The sequence below is a fragment of the Rousettus aegyptiacus genome, unplaced genomic scaffold (assembly GCF_014176215.1).
Source record: "Rousettus aegyptiacus isolate mRouAeg1 unplaced genomic scaffold, mRouAeg1.p scaffold_m13_p_2, whole genome shotgun sequence".
In the NCBI taxonomy this organism is placed as follows: domain Eukaryota; kingdom Metazoa; phylum Chordata; class Mammalia; order Chiroptera; family Pteropodidae; genus Rousettus; species Rousettus aegyptiacus.
In genome coordinates this window covers 176,107,614-176,112,924 of record NW_023416295.1, presented here as the reverse complement: position 1 = coordinate 176,112,924, position 5,311 = coordinate 176,107,614, and the positions used below count along the sequence as shown (strand labels likewise).

Sequence of the window (5,311 nt, the reverse complement as noted above, 5' to 3'; positions counted from 1 at the left end):
TCGGTTGCTGCCCGTGACCTTGCCCCTCGCCAGGCAGCTCCAGGGCGCTCACACGTAGCAACCACGACTGCAAAGCCACAAAGGCTACGCCGACTGCGTGCGGCCGCGGAGTCGCCGCCGTCAGCCCCGTGCCCCAGATGCGGAGGTGACCGAGGACTCCGGCTGGAGACCCAAACCAGGTGTGGCCACCGGCAGCCCGCACATCCTTCCCGAGAGCCAACCTCCCCTCTCTGGAGCCCAGCATGGCGGTTCCACGGCGACAGGTCCTGGCTTGACCTCTGGCCCTGCCCACTCCATGTCACGTATAGGGCGTGGACCAGCCCCTCCTATCCCCACCCAGATGCCAGGCCTCGGGGGAGGCCACACGACCTCAGCTTGCCAGTCAGTGATAGACAAGAACTCAAGGCTCCTAAGAAAACGGCCGGGGGGCAGCGGTGGGTGGACATGTGCCCCGGGGAGGGCCTTGCCCACGACTGTGCCCACTCCCCGACAGGAGGAGGGACCGCGTGGCTGCTGGTTAGCGCCTTGTCCCCATGCAGAGAGAGTGCCCTGAGGACGAAACCACATGAAATCGAGCAGGACCGATGGCAGGAAGTCGGGGGATGAAAAACACAACCAGAGTCCCGATAATGTCGCTGCAGAGTCTGGGTCAAATAGGCGCTGAACCAGGCCACGCTTCGGAGGGCCCATTACATCTCGTCACCACCGTTTAAGGCACTTAAATCCCCATTCCTCGTAACAGAAAGAGTCTCGCAGCGTGCAAGTGTCAGAATTCAAATGCACCTGCCGGTCCCCAGCGACAGCAGCGGGGGCAGGGTGGGGGGGAGGGGGCGTGCCAGACGTCTGCTCCTGTGTGTGATGCCGATGGCCGTGACAGGGCTCGCCCTGCGTGGGCTGGTCGCAGGGGCCTCTGCTCTCCGCAGCTCAGCCCTGAGTCGCCGTGGTCCCCCTCACAATGGCTCTGGGACGCAGCTGCCACAGTCAGCCCACTGTGCACACGAGGACACAGAAGGTGGCGTGGAGTGGGGTGCGCGGTGGCTCGCCGCCGTCTCAGCGGATGAGCGGAGGCATCTAGATGCCCCAGCGGTGACCGGCCCCGCGTCCTCTCACGCGCCCAGGACGCGCACGCGGGCAGCTGCGGGGGCTGTGTCTGGACCCTGCGGGCAGGACACGAGCAGCGGCAAGGCGGTGGCGATGCTGCCGTGGGGCGTGGGGAGGTCGGAGGCACTGGTTATATATGGCCAAGTCAGCCGCGCCGACACGGTGTGCTGCAGGGGGACAGAATGGTGGCACGCAGCCAATCAGAGGGCTGTGACGATAGCCAATTAGGTGACAGCTGCAGCGGTCTGGGCCCAAGGAGAGACAGCAGCCCCGCCGCTCACCTGCTCAGGAGGCAAGTCCCCAGGGAGGCCACCTGGCCTGACTGACCCTGTCGCCTCGTGGTCTGCAGCAGGGTGAGTCCAGCCAGGGGCTGCCACACCTGGGCCCTGTCCCTTCTCTGCCTGTCATAGGGCCTGATGCGCACAGCTTACGCCGCCCCCTGGAAGAGTTCGATGCTTCCTACCTTTTCTTTTGTTGAGTAGGCGTTATTTTTAGAGCAGTTTTGGGTTCATAGCAAAATTGAACAAAAGTTACAGAGCTGCCCCATGTCCCGCCAACCAGTGCCCCCGCAGAGAGGGGCGTTCAATGAGCCTGCACGACATGTCCTCGTCTCCCCGAGTCTGCTGCTCACACCGGGCCCCTCCCGGCGCTGTGCGTCCCGTGGGTTTGGACACACGTGTAATGACTCGTGTCTACCACCACGGTGTCACGCAGAGCAGTTCCACCGCCTAGAAACCCTCCGTGCTCCCCCCGCCTCGTTCGTCCCGCCCCCGCCCCCCCACAACCGCTGACCCTTTCCCTGTCCCCGTGGTTACGCCTCCCCTGGAACGTCGCAGAGCTGGGCTCACAGGCGTGCGGGCTTCTCAGACCACCCGCTGTCTCTCGGTCCCATGTGCCTGCGGGCCGCCCCGTCTTCTCGTGGCCGTTGGCGCGTTCGCTCTTAGCGCTGGGACGACCCGTCTGTAGGGACCACGGGGCGTTGACCCGTCACCCCCTGAAGGGCACTTGGTTCTTTCAGGTTCGGTGACTATGGACGAGGCTGCGGTCACGTCCGCGTGCAGGGTTTTGTGCGGCTGTGTTTTCGGGTGGTGAATGCCGAAGAGCAGGTGACTGGACCGTGCGAAGGGAGCACGTTCGGTTCTGTGGGAAACTGCCCAGCTGCCACTGCAGGGGCCGCCCCACTTCCGTTCGGCCAGCGCTGGACGAGAGAGGCCCTGCAGGCCGGCACCCCGCCAGCTCGGGGCACCCGCGTTCGGATCTTAGGCGTGTCATGGTCCTTCACTCTTGTTTCCGATGGCTCTTTATTTTCTGTTATTTATTGGTTAAAGTCATCACACGGTACGGATAATTTTTTCTGCTGTGTGGTTCCGTGAACCTCAACACATGTGATAATGGACCAGCCGTGACCCCCAGAACACTGCACACAGCCGCTGCCGGCCGCAGCCACCTGGATGGATTGCAACGGCGTTGTGAAGGAGGGACGTCCATCCAAAAGGCTTTTGGAGTGTCATGGAGACGGAGTCGCAGCGCGGGCCAGGCCCGGGACCGCCCGCCTTCAGCATTAGGCCTCTGGGATTCATCCCCGTGATTACGGGTGTCACGCGCGCACCCTTGTTTTGCTGCGTCGTGTCCCACGGCGAGGGCGTGCCACGGCCCACGTGTCCGCTGTCTTCCAGGGCGTGGGTCGCTCTCTCCGTCGGGGTGGGCACTAGGCAAAGCCGCCGGGAGGACCCTGGGAATGCGCACACGGCCCCCCTTTGTCAGGAGTCAGGCGGCTGGAGCCTGCGGGAGGGGTTGGTTTAATTATAGGAGAAGTCGCCGGCGGTATTTCAGAGTGGCCGGCTCGCTTTGCGCGTCCCCCCAGCGGCATTCAAGTGACTGTGTTCCTCCACAGCCCCTCGGGTCTCGGTGCCAGCATTTACATTTCGGCCACGCCAACAGGCGGGCCCTGGCGACCCGCTGTGGCCCTACCCGCCATTGTCACTGGCGCGTGATCCAGAAATCCTTCCCTGGGATTATTGTCCATCTTTGCGGCCCCTTTGCTGACTTGTCTGTTCCAGTGTTTAGTCTATTTGTGTGTGTGTGTGCGCTCAGAGTACTGTTCGATACTTTTTTTTACAGCTTTATTGAAATATAATAGACAATTAGTTGCTCATATTTATATTGTACAAGTCAATGACTTTTTTTTCAATTATAATTGGGCTATTTATTTTCTTACTGTTGAGTTTTGAGAGGCTTAAAAAATACATCTGGGACATTGTTCGATAGTGTAGCGGTGAGCGCGTCTGCTTTACACGCGGAAGGTTGTGGGTTCCCACCCCAGTGGAGCCATGGTCCGTGGTCTAGGGCCACACCACTCTGACCAAGCTCCAGATCTGATCTCGGAAGCTAAGCAGGGTCAGGCCTGGTTAGTACTTGGGTGGGAGACCGCCTAGGAAGACCCGGTGCTGTAGGCACAAATGATAATAACAAAATTAAAAATACACCTGGATACAAGTATTTTGTGGAACACGTGGTTTGCAAATATTAAATATTATATCCTTCCCGTAGTTGGCGTTGTCAGCTCCTGTGGCCGCTGTAACAAGGGACCACGAACCAGGGCAGAAGCAACAGGCGTCTACTCTCCGCAGCGGGCCGAGTGGTTCTCTGGCGAGGCCTGCGGGGCTGGGGCTGCTGGGGGCGTGGCCTGCGGGGCTGGGGCTGCTGGGGGCGTGGCCTGCGGTCCACGTGAGGCCCGTGGGGCGGGGCCTGCTGGGGGCGTGGCCTGCGGGTCCTCTCGAGGCCTGTGGGGAGGGGCCTGCTGGGGGAGTGGCCTGCGGGGTCCATGTGAGGCCTGCGGGGAGGGGCCTGCTGGGGGCGTGGCCCGCGGGTCCTCTCAGGGCCGTGCGGAGGGGAGGGGCCTGCTACCCATGGAGCAATCCAGGCGGATCGCACACCTGCACGGTGTTACGGTGTTGGTGGCGCGAACGGACTTTCTGTTGATCCGCATTTATTTACGTCTTCTCTGCGCACCCTCATCTGTGTTACACTCTGCACATCCGAATGCTGTGCCCGCTGTGCAAGGTTCACACTTACATGCCCCACTTTCCTGAACTGCTTTAACTGGCGTGATTTTTATTTTTTCGAATCACTTATTGCTAACATAGGAATCTATTGATCTGTGTGTATGTTCATCTTTTATTCTGCAACCATCCTGAAGTCATGTCTTAGTTCTAGAGGGTTTTTTGCATATTATCTGGGATTATCTACATAGGCAAGTTGTCTATAAATAGGACCGTTTTATCCTTTCTTTTTAATCCAGGGGGACCTTAGTATGTCTTTCACCATTAAGTGGTAAGCTGTAACAAATTTTTGTAAACGTCCTTTATCAGCCGGAGGTATTTTGCTTATCGAAGTTGGCTTCGAATGGTTTGCTCTTTGTTATAAATGGATTTCAAGTTGTGAAGTGCCTTTTCCACACCAATCTACATGATCACGTGGCGTCACTTTTAAGATAGCTATTACAGTAGATTACATGGACAGATTTTAACATCGACCCAGTTTTGAATTCCTGCAATAACCCCAGATGATGGCTTTGTTCTAATCTCTATCAGATAATTCCAGATTCAACTTGCTAATAGTTTGTTGAGAATATGTGTATCTATGTCCATGAATAATATTTGTAATTTGTGTGCATGTGTGCGTGCGCGGTTTTTGTCTGGAGTAAGTATCGAGGCAACGCTTACTCATGGCATAGGCGGGAACTATTGTCTTCCCTTCAGGAGATTGTATAGAATTGGTGCTATTCCTTTTTCAAGGGTGAAGTAGAATTTACCAGCAAAATAATGTGGACTCACAGATTTCTTTCTCAGAGGTTTTAACTACAAATCCAGTTTTTTTAGGACTAAGCAGATTTTCTATTTCATCTTGGGTGAGTTTTGGTAGTTTGCGGTTTTTAAGGGTTTTGTCTGTTTTATGTAAGTTGTTAGATTTAGACATGTAGAATTGCTTGTCATATTCCCTTCTCGTCCTTTTCATGTCTACAAGGTCTGTTGAAAAAAAGAAAAAGATTCTCTTTCTTCCTGATATTGGTATTTTAACTTCTATCTATGTTTGTCAGCCTCGACAGAAACTTATCAATTTTATTGATCTATACAAAGAACCAGCTCTTGATCAAGTTTGATTAAGTTTGATTGATTTCAGTTTGCTTGAGTTCCACTTTTGTCTTTAT

At 56.1% G+C, this 5,311-nt stretch overlaps 1 pseudogene; it reads left to right on the top strand.

Moving 5' to 3' along the window:
• The first annotated feature begins 3,441 nt into the window (after positions 1-3,441).
• LOC118614093 lies at positions 3,442-3,557 on the top strand (annotated as a pseudogene).
• The last annotated feature ends 1,754 nt before the right edge of the window (positions 3,558-5,311 follow it).